Consider the following 11,421-nt stretch of genomic DNA (forward strand, 5'->3'; position numbering starts at 1 on the left):
GCATCTTTGGAATGAGGAGGGATGTTGAGGGCTACAGAAACATGTGCCAAGTTGTACCTGAGGGTGTATAAGGGCACATATACACTTATTCTGTGGGAATATTTGGTTTTCTCTCTAGGTAAGAGGCATAGAATAGTTGCTAAAGGAAATATCACGTAATAGAAAAAAAACAAAAAAACAGTGCTATTTGTGTAGATAGCACAAATGTGTAGTGATCTGATCTACAAGACTCTTTTCTGTTCTTTTTTCATCAGTTCTGTGGTGTAGGAGTAGAAATGATGCAAATTGTCAGCAACTGGGGAAAGCCCAAGGAAAAAGGTCATCAAGGGCCAGAATATTTGGGGCATTGGTAGGGGATACTGATGCCCTTGGTACTAACATATGTATTTCTTTTATGTGAACCTCTAGTTACTAATTTATACTATAAAATTGTCAATATTTGACTATTCTGACATATAAATCTTCCTATACTTCAACTTATATTGACTCTATAAGGGTAAATCCACAGGCTCCTTGTAAAGGAGTGGAGACAGTTGAGCTCATTAGAGGAAAGAAGCAAGTCTCTTAAGAAATTACATCTTGAGGGGCACTTGGCTGGCTGGCTCAGTCAGTGCAGCATGCAATTCCTGATTTCAGGGTTGTAGGTTTGAGCCCTGTGTTAGGTGTAGAGATTATTTAAAAATAAAGTCTTAAAAAAAAAAAAGAAATTACATCTTGAGAAAAAATCTTTAAAATTAAAGGGAATTTTCTTTGAATGCTCTCTATTTTCCAATGCCTGGAACACAATGAACTCTTAAGTCTTTTAAAAAGATGTACATGCACATGATTATGAAAGCAAATTACAGCAAGTATGTAAAAGAAAAAAAAAGTCTCTTACCTGCTTTATTTGTTTTCAGCTTCAAGTAACAGAAATGTGACACCTAAAACTGGCTTAGATAAATGAACTAAATATTAATGTGTTTATTTATCAGAGGTGGGAGATAGGGCTCAGTTAGTTGATTTAGCAGCCTAACAGTATTTTGTCTGTCTGCTCTCTAGTCCATGGGCTTTAGCCTAAGGCTGAATTTCTTTCATAGTTGTAAAATGAAGACATTTAGGCTTCATGCTTCCTTGTTTGCATCCAACAGAAGAGAGAAAAGCTGACGTCCTGTGAATTTCTCATAAGAGTGAGAAAGCATAAATCTGAGAACCTTCCAGCAAACCTCTCCTTTCATTTCATTAGACAGAATTGGGTCACTCATACCAGGTCACTTTCAAGAGAATGGAACCGTATTTATACCAATCTCCTCCCTGGAGAAAAAGTCAGTCTTCCAAATGCATTTGAATAAAATGGGTATGGTTGAGTCATCCAGTGTTTATTACCTTGGCCCACACCTGGCCCGTGTGCCCTTTCTTCTTTCTTTTTTTCTTCCTTTCTTCTTCTTCTTCTTCTTCTTCTTCTTCTTCTTCTTCTTCTTCTTCTTCTTCTTCTTCTTCTTCTCCTTCTTCTTCCTTATGTTTATTTTTATTCAAAAGCTTTTAAATAACAAGGCAGGCTCTAGGGTTAGTTTTTGTAGCCTCGGCTGGCCCTGCGGCCTCTGGCATGCTCGAACTTTCCAGCCCTTGGATCTCACGTAGGGTTTGGTGTGGCTGTGTGGGGTTGCTGGGGCCTTGCCAAAGTGTAAACCTCTCGGCCCTTGCGTGGACCGGAGAGCAAGACGGTGCCACAGCCCTTGGGGGAGTCCAGGGCCAACTGGTCGAAGGTGAGGATCTTGCCAGCTTTGAGGATGCGGCTCCGGGCACGGCTACTCACGCGCAATGCGCACACCTTCAGCTTGGGCACCTCCTGGACACGCACATCATCCGTTATGGTCCCTACGACCACAGCTGTTCTGTTTTCCCGGCCAGGCAGTTTCATCTTCCGGATCATCCGGGAAAGGGACAGAGGTGGCCGGTTGGTGCGACTCATGAAAAACCTCTTCAACATAACCTGGTTAAAAGTAGAGTTGGTTCGTCTGGCCAGAAACCTGTACAGCTTGACCAACAGTCTCAGTAGACGTCCTGGCTCTTGGGCTCCTTGCGCCGAACCTTTCGGTCCTTGTTGTGGCGGATGTCGACTCGCATGATGGCACCTCCTGCTCAGCCGGTCCGGGAAGCCCCATGTGCCCTTTCACAGAGGCAAACACTACTGCCAGTTTCCTGTGCGTCCTAAAGATATTCTATGCATATTCATTTTTAGGAGTCCTTCTCTTTCTAGTCTCTTTTTAGAGAAATGGTAGCATATTGTCTCACATTTTGCTTTTTTGTGTAGTACATTATTCGTAAATGTTTAAGAAATGGTAAGAAGATATATTTTGTAAGCCAGATGGTTTTTATTCTAATTGTTCACTTTGCTTACTTCACTAGCATTAAAGTTTTGTTTTGTTCTTTTTTTTTTTTTTTGGTTCCAGCCAATTTCTATTGGGCTAAGGGGGAAATGGGGTAGTCTGGCTAGAGTGAGGCCAGAGCATTAAATGGGATCAGCAGACCCTGGGTGTCTGTATGATAGTGGTAGCAGAAAGGAAGAGAATCTCAGAGGTTAGGTAAACTAATATAACAGAACAACAGTAATACCAAATGTATGTTGAGTGCCTCCTGTGTTCCATGTTGTGCCAAACATATACTCAGTAAAAATCAAATTAGATCTGCTTGGTTGCTATCTCTTCACATCTAAAGATTCTCCTTCAAACAATAAAGCTTGTGTTACTATTTTAATAATGGAAGTTCTTCTTGGTAAGTAAAACTCCAAAGAAGTGCGTTAAGAATGATGCAAGTGCTGAGGAAAGGCATAGCATGATGAAGGATGTGGATGAAGGAGTTTAACAAACCTGAATTTGAATTTTGGCTCTGCTTCTTACTAGTGTCACAATGATGATTGGACACTGGGCAATTTTCTTAATGTTTTTGTGCTTCACTATCCTCATCTGTAAAATAGGGAGATATCAGAGAGCTTGTTGTGATGATTAAATGAAATGCATGCAAAATATCTTACATGGTGCCTGACAGAGTAAGCCTTCAGTAAGTCTAAACAGAAGTTTGATATTATGATGACTTCTAGAGAAAGAGACCTGTTTAGAGTTTTTGATATAAAAGCAACTACAGTAATTTTAAAAATAAATTTTATTGATATATAATTGATATATAATAATATACATTTTAAGTATACAGTTGAATGAGCTTTGACAAATTAATTCACCTATATAATCACTATCATAATCCTAGAACATTTTCCTTGCTCCAAAAATTCCTCTTGTACCCTTTTCAAGTCAGTCTTCCCTACCTGAGACCCCAGGTCATCACTATTTTTTAAATATAAATTTTATTTATTTATTCATGAGAGACACACAGAGAGAGAGGCAGAGACACAGGCAGAGGGAGAAACAGGCTCCATGCAGGGAGCCTGACGTGGGACTTGATCCCAGGTCTCCAGGATCAGGCCCTAGGCTGAAGACAGCGCTAAACCGCTGAGCCACCGGGGCTGCCTAGGTCATCACTATTTTGTTTTCGGTAACTATAGTTATGTTTTTAGAATTTCATATCAATGGAATCATATTATATATACTTTTTCTGTCTTATTTCTTTCACTCAGCATATTTTTTAGGTTTATCCACATGTTGCATGTATCTGTAGTAAATTTTACTATTGAGTGTCCAATTATATAGAAATTGCACAATTTATCAACTAACCAATTGACACTCTTGGATTATTTCCATTTTTTGGTTATTATAAATAAAGCTGCTATAAACATTCTGTGGATGCATGTTGTCATTTCTTTTGTGTAAATAACTGATTAGAACTGTTGAGTTAAATGGTAGATAGGTATTTATAAGAAGGTGCCAAGCTGTTTTCCAAAGTGGTTGAATATTCTAACAATGCATTGGAGTTCAGGTACAATACGTCCTACCTACCAATTAGTATTGCCAGTTTTTCTGATTTTCATCATTCTAGTAGCTTTAATTATGGTCTAATTTGCATTTCCATAAAGAAAATGATGTTGAGTGTCATTTCATGCACATTGGCCAAACATATATCTTCTTTTATGATGTGTGTATTCACATATTTTGCCCATTAAGAAAACTTCTTTGCAAGAATTGCGGATTTTTTTTCAGTCTGTAGCTTGCATTTTCTTAACGGTGTCTTTGGAGGAGCAAAAGTTTGAATTTTGATGATATCCAGTTGCTTAGTGTTTTCTGTGTCTGAAGAAATCCTTGTCTAGTCTAAAGTCATTAGGATTTTCCTATGATTTCTTCCAGAAGTGTTACTTTTTTTTTTTTTTTTTTTTTTAAGAAATCTCTACGCCCAATATAGGGCTCAAACTCACTACCCTGAGATCAAGAGTTGCATGTTCCACCTACTAAGCCAGTCAGGCACCTCAAAGTGTTAGGTTTATGATCCATTTGGATTTAAGCTTTGTGTATAAGTAAAATCAGTCATATGCATGTATCTGTATGAATACGTGAATCTTGGCTCTGCTTCTTACTGGTGTCACAATTATGATTGGACACTGGACAATTTTCTTAATGTTTTTTATCCATATGACATCTAATGGTTCTGGTATGATTTCTTGAAAAGACTATCCTTTTCCATGGAATTACCTTGGTCTCTTTGTCAAAAATCAATTCACCAGATATGTGTGAGTATATATTTGGATACTCTGTGCTCTTTTGAAGGACTATATGACTGTATTTTTGCCAATTCAACAATGTCTTGATAACTAGCTTTTTAGTAAGCCTTGAAATCAAGTAGTTTGAATTCTTCAACTTTGTTCTTTTTTTTTTTTTTTAAGATTTTATTTATTCATGAGAGACACAAGAGAGGTAGAGACATAGGCTGAGGGAGAAGCAGGCTCCCTGCAAGGAGCCCACTGTGGGATTGGAACCTGGATCCTGGGATCACACCCTGGGCCAAAAGCAGACTCTCAACTGCTAAGCCACCCAGGCGTCCCTTCCAACTTTGTTCTTTTTCAAAATTATTTTAGCTATCCTAGGTCTTTTGTGTTTCTGCATTAAATTTTAGAATCAAGTTGTCAATTTCTATTACAAATGCTCCCTGGGATTTCAACTGTGATTATACTGAATCTATAGATTGATTTGGGGAGAATTACATTTTTAAAATATTGAGTCATCTAATCCATGAAGATGGTATATCTCTTCCTTTAACTTGTCTCAGCTGTGTTTTATACACACACACACACACACACACACACACACACACACATATATATATGATTGTATTTATTCATGAGAGACACACACAGAGAGAGAGAGAGGCAGAGGTACAGGCAGAGGGAGAAGCAGGCTCCATGCAGGGAGCCCGATGTAGGACTCCATCCTGGGTCTCCAGGATCGCCCTGAGCCGAAGGCGGAGCTAAACTGCTGAGTCACCGGGGCTACCCTCAGCTGTGTTATATACGGTACAAAGCTTGTGCATATTGTGATAAATGTATCTCTATTTTATGATTTTGATCCTGTCTTACAATAGCTTTATATTTAATTATTTCATTATCATAATGACCCTTTCTATGATGTAAGTATGAGCTTCATTTTATAGGAAAATGGGACTCAATGAGATCAAAAGACTGGCTCAGTATCATAAGATTGGCTAATCTTATTTCTGGAAATGTATCTTAGAGATATGCTTTCTCATGTTCAAAATGACAAGCAAAAGGTTATTTCAGCATTGGTTGTAATGGCAAAAGTTTAGAAACAACACTGAATATATCAGTGGGACTGTTAAATAGATGATACATCTTTAAAAGTATTAGGCAACAGTATAAAAGAATGAGGAAGATAACTGGTCACTCATATAAAAGGATGTGTAAAATACAGTGCTAAGTAAACAAAACAAGGTGCAGAATGATACACATGGTTTTTCTTTTATGTAAAACATGGGATAGGGTGGGAAATAAGAATATATATTTACATTTACTTGAAGTTGCTTTAAGAAAACTCTGGAAAAAAAAAAAGAAAACTCTGGAAAGATACAATAGACACTAATCAATTATCTTTCAGGGAAGGGATGGGGACTGGACAGATTGTTATTGGAGTGGGAGACTTCATTCTATACAATTTTATACTTTTTTTTTTTAATTTTTTGTTAACTTTTATTTATTTATGATAGTCACAGAGAGAGAGAGAGAGGCAGAGACATAGGCAGAGGGAGAAGCAGGCTCCATGCACTGGGAGCCCGACGTGGGATTCGATCCCGGGTCTCCAGGATCGCGCCCTGGGCCAAAGGCAGGCGCTAAACCGCTGTGCCACCCAGGGATCCCTATACTATTTTTTTTAACCATATAAATATATTACTTCTGAGACTGATTTTCTCCCAGTATCAATTTTTTCATTTCTTCCTTTTATAAATAGGGTCCTCTACCCAACTTTTAGTATGGCATTTGGTGCCATATAAGAGATTTAAAAAAAAAAGAGGGATTATATATCCTAACCTCCCCTAGAGCTGAGTACATTTATGTGACTGAGTTTTGCAATGGATTGTAAACAGAAGTGATGTGTGCTATGTCTAGGTCACTTCTTTAAAAGGAAATTGCTTCCCTTCCATTTCCTCTTCATCTTTCCCATGGGCTAAACTATGGCTATGGTGTTGGTAAACCAGCTTTGATCAGAGTAGATGAGGTAATGATCAGAACTTGATGGAGCAACCAGATAGCAACAAGGAATGTGGACTCCTGGATGACATGCTCAAGAAGCATACCTGTCAGGCCTCTGGACTGCTTACCACCTCCTGGACTTTTCATGAGAAAAGTCTTTTTCAGGTCACTGAGTTTTGGGGTGTTTCTATTATAGAAATAGCCTATACCCCAACTGCAATTTAATTCTTCTAAAGAGAATTAATGATGAGGCATGAAGCATAATCTGCCAAAACTTGGGACGCCTGGGTGGCTTAGTGGTTGGGCGTCTGCCTTTGGCTCAGGGCATGATTCTGGATCCCGGGATCGAGTCCCGTGTCGGGCTCTCTGCAGAGAGCCTGCTTCTCCCTCTGCCTGTGTCTCTGACTCTTCTCTCTCTGCATTTCTCATGAATGAATGAATGAATAAATAAATAAATAAATAAATCTTTAAAAAAAATCTGCCAACAGATTTTTTTCAACAGAAGTTGATCCAGGTGAACTAAATGAAACAGAAGAAACCTGAAATATAATGCTGGTGACTTTTGAAGTCAGGTTGGAAAAGGAGAATTAATGGCAAAGCAAATTGAACTTGGAGAAATTAACAGAAGGAAATGAACACAATCCAATAGATATTGGTAGATGAAGTTGTAAGGAACTTATGACTGAAATAAGTAAAGGAAGTATTACCTAATTTAGAAGGAACAAGTCTACAAGACAAGAAATGTAGTGCAGTGTAGCCCCATGCACTAGAATTATCCAGCTGGTGGCAATTGATAATGGTAGAATGGTAGCTAGCGAATAGGTTGAGATGAAAAGTGAGAATATAGAAGTGATATTTCTGTCAGAATATACAGGTGTGTATGTATGATTCTCTTCCCAGTGACAATGTCTAGTAGCCAGAGGGACTTCAACTACATAATTTTTTTTTAGGCTCTCAAAGAGAAATAGTAACTGGCATCACAATGGCCACAGGGAAAAAGGAATTATCTGATAATTATAGACCACACTCCAAGGCTGGCTGCCAAAGGGAGTAGCCAGAGTCCAAGTCCTCATATTCCAGGGAGCATGTCATTTCACAGGGTGTTTCTTAAGATCAGAATTTAAAAGAGCATGCATTAAAGAATAGCACAAGCCTACAGGGACTGATACTTTATTGTAGGCTTAAGTAATTTTTGCTTTTAAAAAGAATACCAAGGAATTTTCAGAATTTGTTGTTGTTGTTTTTCAAGTAATGCTTGCCAGAAGACTGTGAACAAGAAAGGATGAAAGCTACTATTTGGGTGCTGATGATGTAATGCTATCAAAAGACAAAAAAAGGAAGGGGCAAAATAATTTTTCATTAAAAATATTTTAATGATTAAAAGGCTACTGAAATCCAATGTGGTAAATGAGCAACCAACTGTTCTGAGTTAAACATTCCAGGCCTAAATAAATTATTCTTGAAAGACTTTGCATAAGTGATTGTAGAATCCATACTGGTCACCTTTGAGAAGCTAGAGAAAAATGATAAATGCCAGAAGATTAAATAGGGGCAAATACTGCTTTAATTTTCAAAAAGCATAAAAAGCAAGAGAGCCTGAGGATCACTGGTAAATTTACAATGTCTAGAATGAAAATTTCTTTTTTCAAGTAATTTCTACACCCCATGTGGGGCTTGAACTTACAACTCTGAGATCAAGAGTCTGAGGCTCTACTGACTGAGCCAGCCAGGTGCCCCTTGAAAGAATTTTTAAATAAATGTTTTAGCAGTAGGAAAAGCAATTGAGCTCATGAATGAGAGTTTCAATTTTTTGTGTTTCCATTTATATTTGTCAAGGTCTTAGTGGAAAAAAGAACTTAATGCAGATTTTTCAAACAAGGAAACTTACATAAAAGTACTGCTTCACGACTGTAAACCCCCCCCCCTTTTTTTTTAAATTTACTTATGATAGTCACGCACAGAGAGAGAGAGGCAGAGGGAGAAGCAGGCTCCATGCAGGGAGCCTGATGTGGGACTCGATCCTGGGTCTCCAGGATCACGCCCTGGGCCAAAGGCAGGCGCCAAACCGCTGAGCCACCCAGGGATCCCAACCCTTCTTAGTCTAGTATGATTACCAGACCAGCAGTATCAGCCTCTGCTGGGAGCCAGATGGAAATGGAGGCTTTCAGGACCCACCTAGACCTGGTGAATTAGAATCTGCATTTACACAGGATCTCTAAGTGATTCATAGGTACTAAAATTGGAGAAGCACTGAAGAAGGGAAAGTTAGGACAATGAGATGGCAAGGCACCCCAAAACTAGTAACATTTAAGAAGCCGTTACGATTCCCGGGGCTAAAAGAACAACGTGCAGTGTCTTCCTTGCTTGCTCTCCTGTTCCACCTCCTTGGTGAAGCCTTTCCTGTTCTGATGACAGGCCGAGTGGATAGTTCCTTTAATCCCATAATTCATATATCTTTTCTAGGATTCGTGTTCTCCATCAGAGTTGTTTGAACATCTGTCTCTCAGCAGACTGTGCACACTGGTTAAGAGTCAGAGAGGTACCTGCATTTAAAAATGTTTAGTTTCTGGGGATCCCTGGGTGGCGCAGCGGTTTGGCGCCTGCCTTTGGCCCAGGGCGCGATCCTGGAGACCCGGGATCGAATCCCACGTCGGGCTCCCGGTGCATGGAGCCTGCTTCTCCCTCAGCCTGTGTCTCTGCCTCTCTCTATCTCTCTGTGACTATCATAAATAAATAAAAATTAAAAAAAAAATTAAAAAAAAATGTTTAGTTTCTGCCACAGTGCTAGGCATCGAGCTATCTCAAAAGGTGATTCTAATCCCTTAGCAACTCTGTTAGGGAGGAACTATCATTAAACAGATTTTAAGATGAGAAAATTAAAGTGCTGAAAGGCTAAGTAATTTGCCTAAAGTCACATAGTTATGAAGTGGTACAGCCAGGATTTTTGAACCTAGGTAGTCTGGTTGTAGAATGATAATATATAACTTCATGATAAGAAATGACATTCTGAACTAGCCTTCCTTGGCCAAAAGTAATTATATTGTATTTTTATTAAATATAGTTATGCGTATCTGCCAGAACAAACAAAAAGCACGTGGAGGAGGGAATTTAAGGCATTACTTCTTGTCCATCAAAGAATTCACGCAGACGTGGGGTAAATTGCGATGATTTTGTCCTAAAAGGGTTTCCTCAAACAGATGATGGAATAAGTGATTTTAAGCTTTTGTGACTGAGACTAAGCTAGCCTACCCACCAAGGCGGGGAGTTCATATTCTTCTAATCTAACCAAAGGTTTTCAACATAAACACTTACAAATCAAAGACATAAATCAAAATAAAAACAGTTGATTAATTAAATCCTGCCATCTGGTCTGGTCAATATAACACAAAACGGAGCGCTGGTCTCCAATGGCCCTTTCACCCCGTTGGCAGCCTGCGGAGCGCTGTTCCCACAGGGCTTGAGCGAGACCTGCTGGCCCCGTCAGTGCTGCGGCTCAATCCCCCCTAGGGCAGAAGGAACCAAGTGGCCGCACACCTGGGACTAGATCAAAGTAGCTCTCCCCTCCCCTGCCCTTTGCAGAGCCCCCCCATGGTAATCTTAATTCAACGCCTGGTGTCTACCGTGTTCTTGACACAAATATTGGTCCTCGTCTTCAAGGCTTTGAAGTCTGGGGTGGGGGTGGGGCAGATAGTGCTCAAAGCTGACGAGGTTCCCGCTCCCCAAGTCTGGGCCCGCCCGCAGACCCCCCGCAGTGTCTCCGTCTCGCTCCCACCCCTGTAGGTGGGGTCCTGCTCCACCATCTAGCCTCGCCCCGGCAGTCCGCGGCCGGACCCCGCCGGGACCCCGCTGACCCTCGGCGGAGGCGGCGCGTCCGGGTCCCGCGGCCCGCTGGGGACGGAGGCCGCAGGCCGGGGACCTGCGCGCTCGGGCTCGGGCCGGCCTCGGAGGCGCCCCAACCTGAAGGCGCGGCCTCTCAGCGAACTCGGGGGGCCCGGGGGCCGCGGGGGCACAACCGCGGGGCGGTCACGGCGGTCCGGGCGCCTCGCCCCGCGCTCCCCCGCGCCCCGCGCTCCCCCGCGCCCCGCGGGCTCCACGGCCTCCGGCTCCGCCGTTCTGCTCGCCACGCGCGGCAGCGCCCCCGCAGCTGCTGCGAAGGCCCTTCCCCGCCGCCGAGGAGCCCCCCGGCCCCGACTCCGCGGCCTCCAGCCGCCCGCCCTGGTCTCCCCTGGGGAAGAGGAGAGTTGCGGAGGGGCCACCCGTGCCCTCGGCGGGGTCCGCCGGCCCCACCCCGGCCCCACCCCGGCCGCCCGCCGCCCGCGCCTCCCCCGTGGCCCGCAGCCCGCCCGGCCGCTCCCGCCCGGCCGCTCCCGCCGACCTGCCCCGTGCCCGCTCCGCGGCCGCCCCCGACGTCCGCAACGCGAAGCGCTCGGCGGGACCCGAGGCGGGGACCTCGGCGCCCAGAACGCCGCTCGGGCCGGCACGTGGTGCGGCCGGGGGGGCGGCCAGAGCACAGGCCGGGGGAGTCTCGGCGGCGCCCGAGAGGGTCGGGGGGGCCCGGGCCGCTGCGCCGACGGGAGCCCGCGGCCTGCGCGCGCCGACCCTGGCCGGGCCCCTCCCCCCGCCCCGGGCCGCGGCGCGCAGGCTCCCCCTCCTGGAGACGCAGATGGTCCCTCCCAGGCGGGTGGCCATGTTGCTCGGATAAAGCGGGAGGGGCGGCGGCGTGGGGAGCAGATGCCGCCGGCTGCGAGCGGGAGCCGCGTGCGAGCAGCGCGCAGCCGCGGGGGAGGCGCGGGGGAGGC

General features: G+C 43.5%; 1 pseudogene; it reads right to left on the reverse strand.

Moving 5' to 3' along the window:
- Positions 1-1,543: 1,543 nt before the first annotated feature.
- On the reverse strand, positions 1,544-2,103 carry LOC121493611 (annotated as a pseudogene).
- Positions 2,104-11,421: the final 9,318 nt, after the last annotated feature.

This window comes from Vulpes lagopus, chromosome 6 (genome assembly GCF_018345385.1).
Source record: "Vulpes lagopus strain Blue_001 chromosome 6, ASM1834538v1, whole genome shotgun sequence".
NCBI classification, from domain to species: domain Eukaryota; kingdom Metazoa; phylum Chordata; class Mammalia; order Carnivora; family Canidae; genus Vulpes; species Vulpes lagopus.